Source organism: Lissotriton vulgaris, chromosome 11 (genome assembly GCF_964263255.1).
Source record: "Lissotriton vulgaris chromosome 11, aLisVul1.2, whole genome shotgun sequence".
Lineage (NCBI taxonomy): Eukaryota > Metazoa > Chordata > Amphibia > Caudata > Salamandridae > Lissotriton > Lissotriton vulgaris.
The window spans coordinates 947,875,580-947,893,649 of record NC_141699.1 but is presented as its reverse complement, the minus strand read 5'-3'; the positions used below and the strand labels follow the sequence as shown (position 1 = coordinate 947,893,649).

Genomic DNA, 18,070 nt, shown 5'->3' with positions numbered 1-18,070 from the left:
TTTGAGGTTTAAATCATAGAAATTGCCGGGGTCCCCAGCATCCACTAGTGATTCATTGTAAGTAAACAGAATTCAAAAGGTTAAGAGTTTATGGCCTACACGACTGACGGTACGAATCAGTCTCTACGCCATGCTTGAAATTATCACTTGCCTTTAATACTATTATGCTGCACAAAACAACTTTACACAACCCCAAAAGACGATGAACTCACCAGCCACATTCAAGTAGTTAAACGTGTTCGTTGTACCACTGTAGACATGCACTGACCAGGCTTCTAGCACGGGATAATTCAACTAAAAGGGCCTTCTTCTCTTTTGTTAAAGGCTAGCACTGTATGCCTAACTAGGCTATGGTAGGGAAATTACTTTGTTTGCACTGAAGGAATTCATTATAGCCTTCTAACTTGCTTCCAGGGGCTATACTGGTTGTTAAAGGCCTGGACCCAGTTATAGGCCCAAGTCGCATTTAACCCACTTAGAGGTAGAATGTTCTAAATTAAAATGGAGAAACAAAAAAACTAACACTGGAATGTTGGAGCAGGAGGCTTATACCAGACATTACAAGCCCTGCACCACTTCATTGTCATCAACTGAACTCTACATTCCAATGCTCTAATTCAAATAAAAGGATTCTTTTTAGGCAGAAGTGATGTTCTATTGCTCTAACCTATTGTAGCAAGAAGATCCCATTTCAATATATGAATCCACAAGGTTTAAACAGGACATATGAGATCTTTTTTGATTGGCAGAGTCTCGAACAGTAAACGAAGAGCCTTTTACCAGAGTCTCTGGAACACAGGCCAACTGTTAAAATAAAATATACGTGCATTTATTGGTAATGCATATTCTTCATTTTTGTAATATTAATTACGGAAGTATAAAACTTAGAAGGGCAATATGAATTACAAAAAAGAGCATAACTTAAAGAAACAAGCAGTGGCTAAATCAATAGTTCTGACTTGCTTGTAGTAAAGCTTTTATACGCTGGCATGTGCAAATGCTGTTCTGGTGGAAATAAAAATGTTGGTGTTATTAATGATGGTGGTAGTAATATGTTGGTGTTTATGGCCGTGTGCTAGTGGTAGTAAGTATAGTTGTAGCAAACCTGTTGTGGGTAATGGTGCCATCTGAGTTCCTGTCAAATAAATGTATTTTTAAAAAAAGTCTACCGCCATAAACAAACTTTAGAAAAGGCACAAAATGTACATACAAAAGGTTGGCAAGAGAAACTGTTGGAGCTTGCTTCTAGAATCTATAGTATATCAATAATTGTATACAAAATGCCACAGGAAATAGGTGTAAAGCTCCGCCCCTTCCAACACCTTGCGTTATACAAGTTTCATTAGTTCTCGAAGTATCCCCGCACTCACTGTTCAGTAATCAAATTAGCTATGTGTAGACCAATTCTTAATTATTAGCTCCATATGGTACAAACAAGCAGTCAACGTGTTCTTTCATGGTATTTATGAAACCGTCGACCCATCAGAACTGGAAATTTAACCTAAAAAATTATCATGTCACTTTATCAGAATTTTTGTAACCACATAGTGAGTCATATGTAAACCACATCTATCCATTGTGTTACCAAGTGAGCAAACTTAAGGGGATGATGATCACATACATTATACTGCACATGAGACATACCCACAGGCAGCAATAAAACATGAAGCATCACGTTTACACTACATATCTAGGTGGATGTCTGCAATAAATCTTAGTTACAAAAGTAAAATGGAACCCGCGTAGCACATCAATAGTGTGAGAATGAAATAGACTGGATACTTTGCCTTAAATATATTTTTTCAGGTAAGTGTTATAGTATTAAATATAAATGTTAGAACAATTAGGAATTGAGAAGCCGTTTTTTAATCCCGGTTGAGGCGGCGGCGGACGCCATCTTGGGTGTGGGCAGGGGCTGCGCTCTAGTCGCGCCGGCCTCCCACCCTCCTCTCCACCTATAATATGTGTGTAGGGTTCAGACGGCGCAGCGGGCTGGCGCAGCGGGCGCGCCGGACGCGCGCCGAAGCCGCGCCTAGGCCAAGCCCATCCGCGGCCGAACGGGGCCAGGGGCCCAGACCCCTACATCTCGGGCGTGCCGCAGGCAGTCCTACACAAGTAAGAGGCTGAGAGACCTTTGCCCCGCTTCACTCACGATCTGTCGCCATTTGATGGAGCCACTTGACCTGGGTCCATGTCCTCATTGTACATTCAGAGGGAGGTGTCTATCGCCCGCCGTCCCTGACCCTGAAGCGATTATTGCTAAAGGGGGGCTCTTAAATTGTAGATCCCTCAGCAAACATTCCCTCCAGCTGTGGGATCTCTTACTAGATGAGGACCTGCATATATTATTTTTAACTGAAACCTGGTTAGGAGAGCATTCGGATCCAGATATAGTGGATACTATTCCGCCAGGTTACACCCTCCATAGACTTGATAGAGAAAAGGGAAGGGGAGGTGGCATCGCCATCATTGTCAAACACCCTTTTGAGTGTGTTCTAAAACCAGTAAAAATTGACAACAGCGAAGCTGGTGAATTTAACATCAAACTGACTCAACACGAGGCAATCTCGGGCATCCTAATATACAGACCTCCTGGCTCTCTGGGCAACTTCCGAAGTAGTTTACTGGAAGGGGTCACTCAGACTGTGATCAAACACAATAAAGTGTTGGTGTTGGGTGATCTGAACTTACATCTAGAGGATCCCCTACAGAAGGAGGCAGAAGATGTTCGTCTAGTCCTACAAGAACTACAACTGGACTTGCTAAGTGTTGTAGCTACACATCAGAAAGGTCATTGTTTGGACCCTATCTTCGCCAGTTGGGACATGATAAAGGCACTTACACCCTGTCAGCTCCCTTGGACCGAGCACTTTTTGGTCCCTTTCCAATTTTTTTACCAGCCAGTTAGGGCCATTGAGAATGGGAGGGGAAATATTATGAGACGTAAATGGAGACAATATTCTCAAGAAAACTTTATACGCGCCATCCAGAAAGCGCAACCACCGCGTGCTATGGACAGTGATCAGGCGAATAATGAATTTAATCAGCTTGTGACTGCCACCCTGGATGAGCTAGCTCCCATGAGTAAGGGTAAAGCCAGAGAAGGCAGACAAAGTACTGCCCCATGGTTCACTCCAGAACTCCAGCAAATCAAGTCTAATTGTAAAAAACTTGAAAGGAGCTGGAGAAGGAACCCGAGCGAACAAGGTAAAAACAGTTATAGCTTAGCACACAGAAGCTACCAGTATGCGGCGCGTAGAGCTAAAGCTAAATATTTCCAGACACGCATTGAGGCTGCCGAGAGCTCCTCACGCGAACTGTTTAAAATATACAAGGAAATATCATTAGTCTCCAGCTCTAACACCCCCCTAAGGGCCACCGTGGAGGGATGCAATAGAGTCGCTAACTTTTTTTCCAACAAAGTTAAAGCTGTTTATGCCTCCTTCACCCAACAACCAGATAAGGGCATAGATTTTATAGCAGGCGGCCCGCCTGTGGCCCCTGACTCTTCGTTGCAAACTTTCGAGGTACCCGCCGCTGACAGACTAATAAAGATCTGTCGCAGTGTGAAGTCTGGTTCCCCTAACGACCCGGCACCGGCCTGGGTCATCTCAGAGGGCCTGGTAGCCCTGGAACCATACATCAGACACGTCTTACAGACCTCCTTTTCCACTCAACGAGTCCCTGAGGAGTGGAAGAAGGCCATAGTACTGCCAATAAGGAAAAAACCGAATGTAAGCATTGAGGTGCTGGAAAACCTCAGACCTATCTCCTTATTGCCGTATGTGGCGAAAGTGGCCGAGAAGGTGGTCAATGCTCAGCTTACTGAGCACCTGGAGAGAGGGAACCTACTTCATCCCTCACAATCAGGATTTAGGGCGGGCTACTCTACGGAGACAGCTCTCCTACGGGCCACGGAGACTTTAAGAGCAGGGGCGGATGCAGGACATACAATGGCCCTGATCATGCTCGACCTCAGAGCGGCTTTTGACACCGTAGCGCATTCCATCCTGCTACGGTGTCTGAGCGAAGCTGGGGTCGTTGGTCCTGCACTGTACTGGTTACAGTCGTTTCTCACTGAAAGATGTTTCCAGGTACAGCAAGGGACATGTCGTTCGGTCGAGATGCCACTAGATCAGGGAGTGCCTCAGGGCTCAGCTTTGAGCCCTACTCTTTTTAATCTTTACAGGGCCTCCCTGGCGAAGGTTGTACAATCATTTGGGGTGGAATTGGTGTCCTATGCCGACGACACCCAGCTGCTGATCTCCCTATCGCAGAACACCGCCAACACCCCCACCAACTTTAAGTCCTGTATGCAGGCTCTAGCTGAGTGGATGGACTCCCACTGCCTAAAACTCAATGGCTCTAAGACAGAGGTGTTGGTGGTGGGGGGAAAAAGCAATAACTGGTCAGCGGAGTGGTGGCCTCCATGCCTTGGCCCTACCCCCATACCTTGTGAGGAGGCTAAGAATCTAGGAGTCTGGATTAACCCCTCTCTCTCCTATGATGGCCACATAAGGCGTCTTGTGGGCAAATGTTTTGGAGTACTAAAGACCTTAAACAAAACCTTGGACCTCCTACCCATAGCGGCCAGAAGGACACTGACGCAGGCATTAGTGACCTCTCGGATGGACTATGGGAACATCTTGTTCCTAGGGGCCACCGAGGGCTGCTTGGGCCGCCTGCAAGTTATCCAGAATTCCGCCGCTAGATTGGTGCTAAGAAGACCTAGGAGAGCTAATTCTCAAAAGGCGCTGGATGCGCTTCATTGGCTGCCTGTGAAGAAACGTGTGCTGTTTAAGTGCCTCCTCTTCTGTCACCGAATTGTCTGGGGCAGGTCGCCCACCTACCTTAAGGATTTAGTCAGCCGCTACCAACCAACAAGGACCCTCCGGTCGGAGGGTGCCGGGCTGCTGACAGTCCCCAGGATAAGGAAGGCTAGAATGGGTGGACGATCTTTTGCGTTCCAAGCAGCTCAACAATGGAACAAACTTCCTCCTGCTCTGAGACTGGAGAGCAGTGAAGCGCTGTTCAGGGCCAAGCTTAAAACACAACTATACACTGTGTAGGTCACAGGCTCTCATGGTGATCGCTGGTAGCTTTTAGCGCGGGGACACGCCGAGATGGCGTTACTGAGCGCTCTATAAGCTCTTTATTATTATTATTATTTGGAGATTATGCATTACAAATGAGTTTTCTACTGTAATGCTTGCAAGATATATATATGAATTAAGTGACAGTTCCTTTACTGGCTAAACGTATATGGGAGTATATTTTGATTTAACAATCTTATTATTCCTTCTTAATGATATCATATACACTTGGTAATATGAGGTTATGAAACGCAGATGGGATACATAGTAGATATGGTGTAAGGAACTTTAGTATGAAACTAGATCGCAGGATTCTGGTGGTTGTTTTTTTGTTTTGTTTCATTTGAAGGTGCATCTGATATAAATAACATATATATTACAGATATATTAGTGAACCTTGTAACCAGCTGACTCAGAGTGACTATAACGGCTTTTACTGGACTTTAGACAATTAGATTTTTTGACAGAAGTAGAACTGTGGTTTATTTTGACTTACTACGTGAGCCTGACCCCTTAAAAACAAGTTCTGTCTTCTAAGATAATAAGGTGGAAAAAAATGCGCGCAGATGGATTTTCGTGGTAGACTTTCTGGTTTCACTAAGAGTTATGACACACACGCTGACTGTATGTACAATAGGGGGCTAATAAATAAGTGTTGTTCTACACTCTCAAAAAACATGACTGAATTCCATAAACAAATCTGTGAGATAAACAGCGGAAAGTGTGAAGATTGCATATTTCAGATATAAAACAGTCCCTCATAGTCCCTCAGTAGCGTTATGTGAGGTGGTAATACTTCTCTGGCTGAAAGCCCATTCTACGTAGCGCCTAAAAAACTGTGCATGGACCTGAATAGTTAATAGTAAAATGTTGTTGAAGTTTGTATTTATCAGAGTAATTCACACGAGACTGGAACTGGGGTAATTGGGTATCCAGATTAATACTTCTGCATAGCCCAAGGCATATAAATCCAGAAGACATGGGTTTTATCCTCTGACTATCAACACAAAATAATTTAAGACAACTATTCTCCAAAATACGACATCAGCCCTCAGAAAAGGGATTTGACTTTATGGAATTGCCCTTTCTTCTCAAAGCCGTCACCGGTCACACCATTCTGAATTCAGTTATTCATTTCTTATCTTTCATTAAACTGAGATACCTATTGCAAAGGAAAACGACCAAGAGGAAGACATAGCACTAAACACAAACACATTCATCATCTCCTTCTGTATAAAGCATATGATAATTTCTGTATAAAGCATATGATAATTTGCCAAAAGAATGCAAATGTGTTCTATTTATAATGGGAGATGTTACTAAATACCTAGTTCTTACTAAAAATCTATAGGTCACACCTAATTTGCGCATGGACACTACACTCAAATTGCCTCATACACTAGGTATTTAATGGATTGCTTCCTCAATCAAATACTTAGCCAGTGGTGTTTCTACCAAGGAAAATATATCAAAAAAAGTATACATAATCTCTATTTTAGCTGAAGGAGCGAATAAACTATTGCAGATTTCAGCTATCTGTAAACTACCAATCATTAAAACTGTTATCCCTCACAGGCAGTGTGATGGGGGCAGAAAGCATGGCTGATTAGACATGCCAGGAGCAGTTTGCCTAAGGGTGAATCCTTTGGTAATATACTAATGCAAATTGCTTAAATTGTCCCTCAACCCTCCCGAATTAAAGTGGAAATGAATACCTCTCCTATTGCTACCTGAACACACAGGGGTAACTCCGAAACACCCTTTCACATTTTCTTTCCGAACAAGCCCCAGTCTCTGCGCTACAAGAGTGTGAACGAGGTTGCACCGGAGAGGCGACTGCAGGGAGCGGTGAATGTGGCGAGTAGGTTCTGGGGCCAATAGTCCTTTAAGTGTGGATTGGTAGTTCACGGTACTAAAGCCAGTAGCGAGGTATTTAATTAGAGCTAATCTTACCATTTACCAAAGTAGGCATGGATTTTGGAATTCCTTATCCCCTCTGACAAATATGGGGGTTAGACGTTTACACTGCTTTATTCCTCGTTAGGACCCATAAGATGGGTTGAAGTCACGCATTGTATGAGCCGGTGCTCTCTGCTGCTTTATCAAACAAAGTAGGACAAACCAAAGTCAGAAACTGACCTTGCTTGCTGTGGACAGAGAAGCATTGAATAGCTCAGAGTGTAAGGTATATGTGTAATAAAGTCATCTAGAAAACTTGTTTATATAGCATTTTTGATGATATATAACGAAATGTCCAGAGCATATGAATGGAGGGATTGCGATACATATTGGTTCGATCAATGACTTCACTCAATGATCAATATCTAATATGTTGCTATTTTTTCAGGCATTTATATGTATCAGATTTTCGCCTTTAATTTCTGCAATAACGATTATTCATATATTGCACTAGAACAGGGCGTTATATTTAATAAAATCTTGTCAAAATACGTTGCATGAATTTCTTGTGTGTCCATCAATTAAGCAAACGAGCTCCAGAACTCACAAGTAGATTTAATCCTGCAATCTCTGACAGGAATGATCAATATCCAATGCACATGGTCTCCAGCTAAGTCGTTGGAGGTGTGCGTACATACTACTGTTCGTCTTTTCTAGCTCAAGTTGGTCCAGAGCTGTGCTTGCAAGGAGCTGTAAAAGTCATTCTGGATAGTATTTACCAGGGGGCCTGTAAAGAATGTATCAGCCCGTGTAATAGCATCGTGCCTGATCACATGTGCACCTCTATCTGAAAATGAGTGCACTACAGCTCCAAGGTTAGTGGATCAGTCCACGAGCTTTCCATTTTCAATTTTTTTTAAATCGAATGCTCCCTAGATACTGCTACTCTGCTGCTTGCCACTCATGCCATCTATAATTTGGCCACATCTTATGCGGTCACTGCTTCTAAACCGAGAAATTGGAATGGCACCGTCCTTAGTTGATCATTTTACGGTTACAAAATCTCACACATCAGTACAACAAAAACACAATATGTTGTATCGTCGGAGGTTCATTTTCATCCCCGCTTTCTCCCTTTGACACTACTTTTTCAATTTTTTTCTTTCTCCTTTAACCCTTTGCTGCGTTTCTCTCTTGTTCTGGGTCAAAGTGAGAAAATTAAAAGCAAGTCACAGTCTCCAAAAAAGAGTGTCAGTGGGCCACAACTGAAACCACTGGCTAAAATTAGACACTGCCCAAACACACAAATCAGTTCATTTACTGGAGATTTAGTAGAGGGATGCAGGGCACCTTAGAAGCCTTACTATAAACAATGGAGCAAATCTCTGGGTGCCACAACAGACCGATACTTGGAAAGATAACGAGATTGACCAAAGGGCACTATTCAGAATCCTCTGTTTTTTAATAGATGGATTGTGTATGTGAAAATCACTAAAATAATATATTCAAAGTTATCTATCTCATTAAAAGATGTCAAGGAAAAGGTTACAGTTGTGAGCCCTACTACATTAATGATAATCAATGTATTTGCCTATAACACATTGCTACTGAGTTTCTGACTATCTGCTATCGGTGGATGCAGCACGAGAAAGACTTAAAGACAAAAGAGGGAAACTGATATTAACACAGTCAGAGATAAATACAGGAAAGGTCCCCAAAATGAAGGAGTATTTTTTTGTTCTTATGAATAATTGATGCTCGAATGTGGCCACAAGTGCAGGAGACAGATATAGTGAGGCATTCGGCCTCAACGGATTCAGTCCGCTCGAGGACATGAAACATCATAACTAGAAACTTTGTATACAGCATGCTTGAAACATTGTGCATTATAAGCATGTGTGCAGATCATTGTTGCCAGGTAAAAAACAATTGCCCTGGCATATGTTTCTAGCCCATCTGGTACCTTCTCCCAAAATTCTTCACCGCCCTTAAGCCCACTAGTGGATCTTTCCATGCCTTTCCCGCTGCCTTTTAGAAATAGTAGTCACAAAAGGGAGATGCCTATCAACTGTACACAAGACAATTTCAATCAGCAGACACACAACCGTCAAGTGCCTGGAAAGCAATCACCTCGAAGCAGCACTACTACAATTTACCACATTCACATTTGGAATGGTTGGGTTGAAAAGTACATATATCTGCAGAGACCCCACCGTGGTCTAGCTGTTTATACTTGAGCAGGTTAAAATACTTTGCCTGTTCCTGCAATTGCCACTTGTTAGACCTCGTTCAGCAGGCCTCAGGGCAGGGGGGGGGACCACATCTGTTGGGGTTCAGGCCATATAGCACTGCTTTTTCAGGCCTGTTTGACTTTGGCTTTACAAATATGGCCAAGCACAACCCTTTCCATGCTGGACTCTCAATGGTAACAAGTGTGAACTATCACAGGCATCTCAGGGAGGTTAGTGCCGGGGTACTCACTCCCAGAAATCATGTTTGTGCTTCAATGACCCCTCCTCCCAACCCCCATTTGGCCTTATTACTCAGTTTCTCAGGCCTATGCCCATTCGGGCTCTCACCCAGTTTGTAGGATCAGCGTTGGCCGCATTTCCTCCTCCTAAGCAGCAAGATTTTGCTAGTAACATGAAGCATCCAGGTGACACACGGCAGTCTTCCATGGAGCAGTGTGGGAGCTGGGCACGCAGCGCATGGCCCAGAGGGTCGCTGCAGGAGCAAAAGTTTCTGTTGGTGGCCTTTCCCAATGCAGCTGACTGTAGACTTTAGCTTATGATGCAGCTTGATCTGGAACACCGATGCGTACTTGGAATGCCTGCAGGTGCTGGTTCTTCGGCGTGGCGCTCACCACGCGTCCTCTGCGGCATGCAGTGTCTCGAGCAGTTCACCTAGATTCTTTATGAGGGCACTCCTCCATGGTCAAATGGTATTTAGGGCTGGTCCTAACCCAATAGCACATTTTGGTAGTAGCATAATCAAGCAATCCATCTTGTGCAGCACTCAGGCCACTAGCAGGTTCTTATTCAAGCTTCAGTGGGGCCTACCACTGAGACACACAGCGCCATGTTCCTTGATAGCTACGACGAAGATAACTGACGATTATCACACTGCCCAGTACGACAGCGCATCGATTCCTTCAGCCAACCTACTTATTGAGTATCTGTCAGACGGACCCAAAGCCTGGGTCAATTAAGGCCATCCCTTCCACCATCAGCTCCTTCTGCAGGATTGGTACTTCTTTCCCTTGACTACAGTCAGATTGTCTTAGCACCCAGGGCAGTCTAGGAATTCCACATTCAGATCGACTCAAGGGTGTTGGCGGTCAGTCTGGCATCAACCCTTGACTGCACAGTAGTTCTTATGTACTCTGTGGAGTACCCCCTTCTCAGTAGAAGAGACCACAACAACAAACTGATAAATCCTGGGCTCCCATCTTTATATCGAGTTCACAGACTGAGAATGTATATTCCAAGTCTGCTTCCTTGGAATCGGTTTGGGTCAGTTCCCCTTTCCTGTGTCCTACAGGTCAGGCTGGCAGGTCCATAGGAACAGTCAGGGCACTGGCAGGATACACACTGCCGACCACACACACCCACCACTCACAGGAGCCTGCACATCGCGTACACAGACGGTTCAGACGTGCAGTGCCCGGGGAGTAAGCACACAGATCAGCATTGGTAACAGACACACACCTGAGGATAGGCTGACACGACTTGCACAGTCCACGTTAAGAACACAATCCCACAGAAGACCCGCGGCAGGCACAAGGCACAGTGCCAACGTTCAACAGCTTGGCACTTTTCAGAGAAAAACAGACTTAGAGACTAGATTTCACATAAATCATAGCAAGCAATCACAAAGATTGACATGCAGCTCTCACACAGATGGGGTCTCAAAATCAGATCAAACAATCACAGGTGATTACAAGGAACCCGGACGATCTGATAGTGAATTTTAAGGACTGGGCGGTCATACAACCTGGGTGTTCACATACACAGGGTGCCCACACAGCCTCAGACCGTTCACACTGCCACGGAGGAGCGATACAATTTGAGAATGAACACAAGACCCACTTCAAAGTGACCACGCACTCCCAGAATGATCACTGGAGCAACTCACAGGCACACAAAAAGAGGCTGAGCCCAACTCCCCACATTAAGTGGATTGCGCACACCCACGGGGCCCACGGATGCCAAACCACAAAGTAGACGAGGCATTCAAACTCCACGCAACAGATTTGTGCCGCTCTAAACTTGCCCCACTGCCGCCAGACTGTGTTCAGTAGAGCCGGCGAATGCCACATACCGGTGCCATGCTGCCCCCTAGGGGTTTCTGAGGTGGGCGAGGTGTGCCGTAATGCTGCACTATTCCTGGATACGGCAGGTGCAGGGGTGGCTTCTTGGGATTCAGGCATGGAGCCCATGTCTCTGATGCAGCAGGGCTGTGTATGTTCTCCTGCAGCTGTGGCTCGCAATACTCGCACGGGGGTGGGAGGAGGGTTTCAAATTAAAATAAAACGTACCTGACCAGGTCCGCTCCACTTCTGCTCCTGGGCCGGGGCCACGTTCTGAACAGGAACAGGCATGCTGCAGCTCCCTCCCCTCCTGTAAGCCATTCACAACATTGCAGCGTTGTGATTGGTGCGGAGTCCCGGACGGCGCCCATCCCGGTACCAGTAGGGAGGCCATTTTCTCTATGTAGGCTGCATGCAGCCTATATAGAGAAAATGTAGAGTGCGCATGACTGCTTTGGTCAGCTCCAGGGCCGACCAAGCAGTCAGGGCATTCAGAGTGGTATTTAAAATGCCATTTTATTTTCTGCTTCTCGCACTGCGAGAAAGCAGTGGGTCGGCGCTCCAATGCCCTAATGGAGCGGCCGCCACTGGTATCCTTTCAAGGATAACTTCGAAGCCTAGCCTTTGTCTGAAATGAGGCTCTGCCCAGCAGGACACTCTCCGTGTGGAGTACCCACCAGAGATGTACAAAGAGGTGTGAGCAAGTTGAACCCAACTATTTATAATCCCACCTCACAAAGATCAGGGATAGAAACAAGAATGTGTGCCCATTCAAAAGACTCCTTTCCCTAACAACAGATACTGCAGGCCTCACCCCGCTCCCCTCCATCTATTAACTGCAGCTATAGTGAGAGTTATTTACAGCCCAATCTATCAGGAACGACCATGGTACTTCTACTGAAAGCCTGGCTCCTCTTTCCTCACTATAGGGTCTGGGTTCCCGTCTCCCATCTAGAGGATGCCAATAATGCACTAAAACTGTCTTGGGAAAACACCCTCTCCTCCATCTTGTACTCTGGTCCAGGCTGTGGGCTTCCAAAATGTAACTCTCAAACGTCTATCTTTCATGCCCAGAACACCATCAACACTATGCCACATAAAAAAAGCACAGAATTGTGGCGTTCATAATTCTGGGTTAATGGGAGCAACATAAATTAGATGAATGGGCCTGTGAGCACAAATTCACATTTCACATTTGTAAAAAGGCCCGTCACTATAATTCCCGAATCATGGTCATGCTGGCCCCACCGCGCTCCATGCATGAAATCCACAACAGACATGGCAGCCCTCTGTCACTATGAGGGAGCAAATCAAAACTTTATTTTAAAGCATTGTTTTAATAAATTGTGATTCTCAAATTGTTTTTAATGCATTTACAATTGTACGTTTGGGCATATTTATTGCATATATTTGTTTTTAATGTTGAATTGTAATAAATGACATTTTTTTAAAGAAAACACTCTCTACGATTTACATCTGTTTACAACACTTGCTTATGTATACATGCGAGATAATTTAAGAAAAATCTGTCAGTGGTAGCAAAAAGTGAACTACACTTGGGTTCTTTCTCATTTTGAGTTTATTTTCTGTGGGGACGTTTTCTTTGTTCCTCCTGACTATGAGGGAGCACCCATCCTGGTTCAGGTTAATATTCAGAACCTATCATAGCCAAAGACCAGCCTAGGTCAACGCACTGACACAGGATTGGTGTGTGGCATGACCACAAATCAAGCAAAGCACAACACAGTATATACAGAGTGAGCGCACAGGGCAGGGGACACAACTGTACGTCATGCAGGGAACATTCCGGTACCAACACCAACAACCAGCTTTGCAATGATGTAGCATATTCAGAAAAAAAGCCAAGCGCTTAGTGTATATAACATAACACAAACAAGATGCACAACTAATTGTACATTGCCTGCGAGGGTTTTACTTTGAGGTCTGGAGTTGATAAAGTTTATTTGGATGTATCTACAGTGGCAACTGGCATCACACACTACACAGCCTGCCTTTGAGCCCTGAAGTGCTATGTTGCCTAAGATTGCCTCATGGCCCACAGCTGAAATACCGCATGTAAACATTTCTCTACTGGCAGACTATTTACTAAAATGATTAGTTTATCTTCGACTAAAGTCCCATATGTGGTCTCCAAGTCTAATTGCATCAGGGAGGGCATTTGAACGCATGTGGCATTTGCTCTCTTGAATTTGCCAAGTAGTCGCATTCTACTAAAGCTGTAGCAGGGGCAATCAAGAAGTACAAGTAGATTTGGAAATAAATCAAATACAGTCGACTCGGTAATCATGTACAATAAAAGCCAATGTAGCACAAGAGGCAAATTGTATAAGATTAACATGTATTTTTATAGAATAACAGTGGTGATTACAAAGATAACCAGAAGGCACAGGCATCATTGAGGGCGGATATACAGCTTCTAATGCTTTTAGAGTACTTGCACAGTAAGGCACTACAATCTTTTTAAGGCTGGAGTCTATGGGTTACATCAGTTTACAGAAAGAACATACAAATATTCAGCTAATTTCAGGTCTCTTCACTTTTTGCTACAAGTCTACATTTCCAACCGTAGACAATGGGGTTCAATGTTTGAAACAATGTAATAATTAATGTGTTCCCTTTTCTGGAGTTCAGGGTGTAAATTTGCAGAGCTTAACAAAATCAAAAACCGAAATGGTACAACGGGGATTGCAAAGCTGTGGGTATGGGTAGGAGGGCTACTGAAGAGCTCTTGTAACTGAAAGAAGCCAACCACTAGAACAAAGGGGGACCCCTGAAGGACGGATGTAGGTAAAGTACCAGGGGAAAAAGGACCAATATTAACAAGAAATAAACTCTACCTATTTCTTTTAAACATATGCAATATGTCATATATTGAATCGGACACTCTGGCTGGACCATTAACAAAAAAAATATAGAAACATTTAAGAAGGTGTATTCATTGCTTTATTTTCAATTATTAATGTTCTTATGTATAGTTTCAATACAAAAAAGTCAATGCGTTAATAAATACAATCAGATTCCATCACACAAACAGTCATTCACAAACACTCAGTCACCTTCATACTCAAACCATTCTCACACAGAACCACAGACACATGCATCACATGTATACAAAAAACAGCTTCATATGCACATGAGTCTCTCAACAGTGTCTATTAATGTTCAAACAGCAGATTTAAACTACTAAACAATACTGTAAATATTACACATTTTGAACGTTTTTAACAGTTATTAATGGGTCCGTACTGGTGAGGACCTCAAAGTCACTCCAGTCAAAATCAGTTATTGTTTCAAAAAAGGGACTTCCCAACATGTTTCATTATAGTTTCAAGGTACATGGTTCAAAGGTATCAAAGGAGGGTACTGAAAGAAGCCAAACCAAGGAGGGCCTGGCTTAGAGTTTGGTGAACAGGGTACGCAATCACAATGGCGACGGAGTACCCTCATCGCCAAGCTCTCCGTCTCCCTGCTTGATTTAGAGGTGGGCACACTGCCAGGTTTACACCAATGGAAAAATATACGCTGTCGGAGTAAACCTTCTTCTAACAGCCCCAAGGTAGTAGGGGCCAATGGAGGTAAACAAGCAATCAGATGGCTTTTTTTTTTAATTGACTTACAACTCATATGACAGAGCTTTGATGACTCTTAACTCTTGCCACCCAGGCTCGTATATGCCTGAGGCCAACTACACAAACCCATCTGGTAGGAAACATCTTTATATGCATTTGAAAAGTGGAGAAAGCGAGGACCAGGGTCTAGGATGGATGTGGGTTGTGAGGCCCATAGAAATTAGGCTATTCATGGGAAAACCAATGTGTGATTCACACATGATAATATGGGCTGAGCCGAGGATGACAGATAAAGCGGTAATGCAGGTTGTCATATTCACTCGGATGAAGGCAATCTAATGTTGGAAACTGTTACCAACTTTGTGGTCCTGCCCATGTGGTCATTCTTTGTTCGGGAAAGTTGCAGTAATCCACCACACTTTTGAATTTTTTTGTAAGTTTTAAAGTGTTTGTAACACCATTTAAATGGGTGATAAGCATACTTATTATTCATAAAATTATATATAACAACATCATGACAAATGATTGGTGACAGGACATCTCATGTAGACAATGATACTACTTTAGTTTGGTTACCAAGGTTCCCATGTAGACTGATCTGCAGTACACCATAAAAAATTATGCCATGTTCAATTAAAATGTGCATATTACAAAAGAAAGATGTTCTTGGTAAACTAAAATGATAGAGTAAGAACTAAAAGACAGAATCATTGTTACACGATTATAATATTAACTATGGCTGTAAATTTGATGGGGTGTCCAAAATGACCCTTGAAACCTGAGGGGAAACCCCGCCCCATCTGGTGTTCCAGTCTTTGTGTACTCGAAGACGCCATCACATGAATTACACAAAACACAATCAGGAGTAACAAAAATGTCTTTATGGATTTTCTAAGATAGGGTCAGTAAACTTCTCTCCCAGGGGTACAGATAAGGTGCTCTGCATACTATTAAACTGCAGGCAAAAATCAGATTCATATCTTGATAAGGAGGGGCAGTTTCTCTCACTAAGGCTGGGGGTACACGTTGCGTGCTCCTCAAATCCAGCAGATCCAGTGTTCTGCGATTGGAGTAACCAACACACGTGGAACACTAACAATGGTCTCGCCGATGTCGAGGACATGGGGGGAGGGGGTGCGAACGGTACACAATCAAGCTCGAACACTTGAAAGATGACAGGATACCTCTCAGAACAGGGTCTTTCTTCCCTACATCGTTAAAAGCGCAAACATGCACAATAAGCCATAAATTAGTGGGGTTACACAGAAAATCTGCTGCCTGTGCAGTAAATAATAACTATGGCTCCCTCTTTTCCGTGTTTACTGATTTTTACAGATAAATACAGACTGAAAACCATTTATTTTCCTCTGTGTATTTATTTTTAAATGTGGATAAAAACGGAAATTTGGTTGTTTTTGAGTGAGTCTAAATTATGTCTATCATGACTGCCGGGCCAATAGCTGAGCAGCAAGGGAATTAAAAAAAAAATTGGGATTTTAGTAAGGAGCCTCAAATAGCAGTAGCTGTGCACAACCGTGATACTAAAATGTCAATATTTTCTTATAAGTGCATATTTTACCACCTGAGTGTGTATATATTAAATTGAAACCTGTCAAGCGTTCAGGCATGAGCGCACATTAACTGGTTAAATAAACGCAGACATACACATTTCAACAACACTTTTGCTCAAAAAACCTAAAATAAATATGGATACATACAGGTAGAATCTGCAAAAAATAAATATGGATAAATACAGACGGGAATAACAAATTTAAATACCATAAAACCGGGAGCCCTAATAATAACTCACTATTAAACGGGGTCATAAAGGGCAAAGGGCCAAGGTGCTTACTTGCGAGATGGCCAGGTGTAAAGGTTATGAATGGGTTTGCAACATATTTGTCAGGCCCCGGAAATAGTAGACAGCAACATAAAGTTTCTACTAAGTCCTGGAATGTATGGACCGCACTGTTGTATGAAGACGGGCCTGGCTCGGAGTTTCTTTTATTATAAAGATCCAGATATGTCCGACAGGTGGGACTTACGTAAAGTTACACTTCTTGGTTCAATCTGATTTGCTATCGCTGTCACCCGGCCTCCCCTTGAATTCGGCTAAATGAATAGACACAGATACGTTTTGCAAAAAAAGAAAGGTTAAAGATCGAATCTGGTCTCACACTTACACACTAATGTAAAAGAAACGACAGAAAATGGGATGGGCAGGGACGCGCCTCAGAGAAGCGCAGAGTGACACACTTCAGTGATAAGCACAGAACTCTTGCTGCCGCACCCTTCTGGAAAAACAGCCCTGCACCTTTAAATCCAGGAACAGAAATCAGCAGTTTCAGTTAATAAATAAAAAAATGTAAAAAACGACAATAGCAAAAAGAAGAAAAAACCTCTTTCCTCAGCCACGCACTCTTGGACTGTGAACAATTTTAGTAAACTCGGTTACTGCAGTGGTTCACCTTCTGCGCAAACGTCTGTCTGTCAGTCTGTCTGATTCAGGGGGCAGGTTTCCTGCTGCTCCGGTCACTGCTGCCTCCTGAGTTACTGTGGTACTTCCTCCTGCAAGAGCTGGATTCAAGCCGAGCGCCTTGAGACTTTCACTTCGGCTCCTAGGCACATCAGACCCGCCCACTTCTGCTGCACTGTCTGAATGTCACTGTAGCAGCTATCTTTACTAGCGAGAAACACTCCCCCTAAATGCCCAGCCCACTGCCAGGAAACATCTGCGTATTGCTAACTCCTGAGTCAGGGCAGGGAGTGTCTAAAAAATACCAACCCCCGCAGATAGCAAACATGCCACAGAGAGCTTTGGTTTAAGCAAAAAACAATGCTGCGTACTTTATAACATGCTAGGGTGGAACTGCTAAAATCAACAGAAGTGCTAGAGCTTGAGCCCAGAACACAACCCAACTGTCACTTTTAGGAGATTTGGGTCAGGTGAATTTGTAACATACAAATTAATTGGCTTGATTTCCGTGTCTTTGTTAAATCCGCTCAAGGCGTGGGCTGTAACATGAGCCTTGCTCGTACAATAAAAGTCTCTCGTTTAAATTAATGTCGGAAGAGGTCTGGAGAAGGCTGCCGGAAGGCAAGAAATTATGGGATCTTTACAGGAGTTCCCATCTCAAGTCAGCGAGTAGAGGCTTGGTGTCAGAAAAGATAGCTTTTAT

At 43.6% G+C, this 18,070-nt stretch overlaps 1 protein-coding gene across 7 annotated transcripts in view; it reads right to left on the bottom strand.

Annotated features, from left to right (window-relative positions):
* The window catches only part of LOC147683727 (von Willebrand factor A domain-containing protein 5A-like), a 326,679-nt gene extending 309,085 nt beyond the window's left edge, over positions 1-17,594 (bottom strand). For 3 of the 7 annotated variants that reach the window (XM_086944101.1, XM_086944104.1, XM_086944106.1), the window contains exon 1: positions 17,291-17,449. The gene's annotated coding sequence lies outside the window, so the exon portion shown is untranslated. Of the gene's footprint in view, positions 1-17,290 lie in introns of all 7 variants that reach the window. The other 4 variants (XM_086944103.1, XM_086944100.1, XM_086944105.1 and 1 more) reach the window with 4 other exon arrangements.
* Positions 17,595-18,070: the final 476 nt, after the last annotated feature.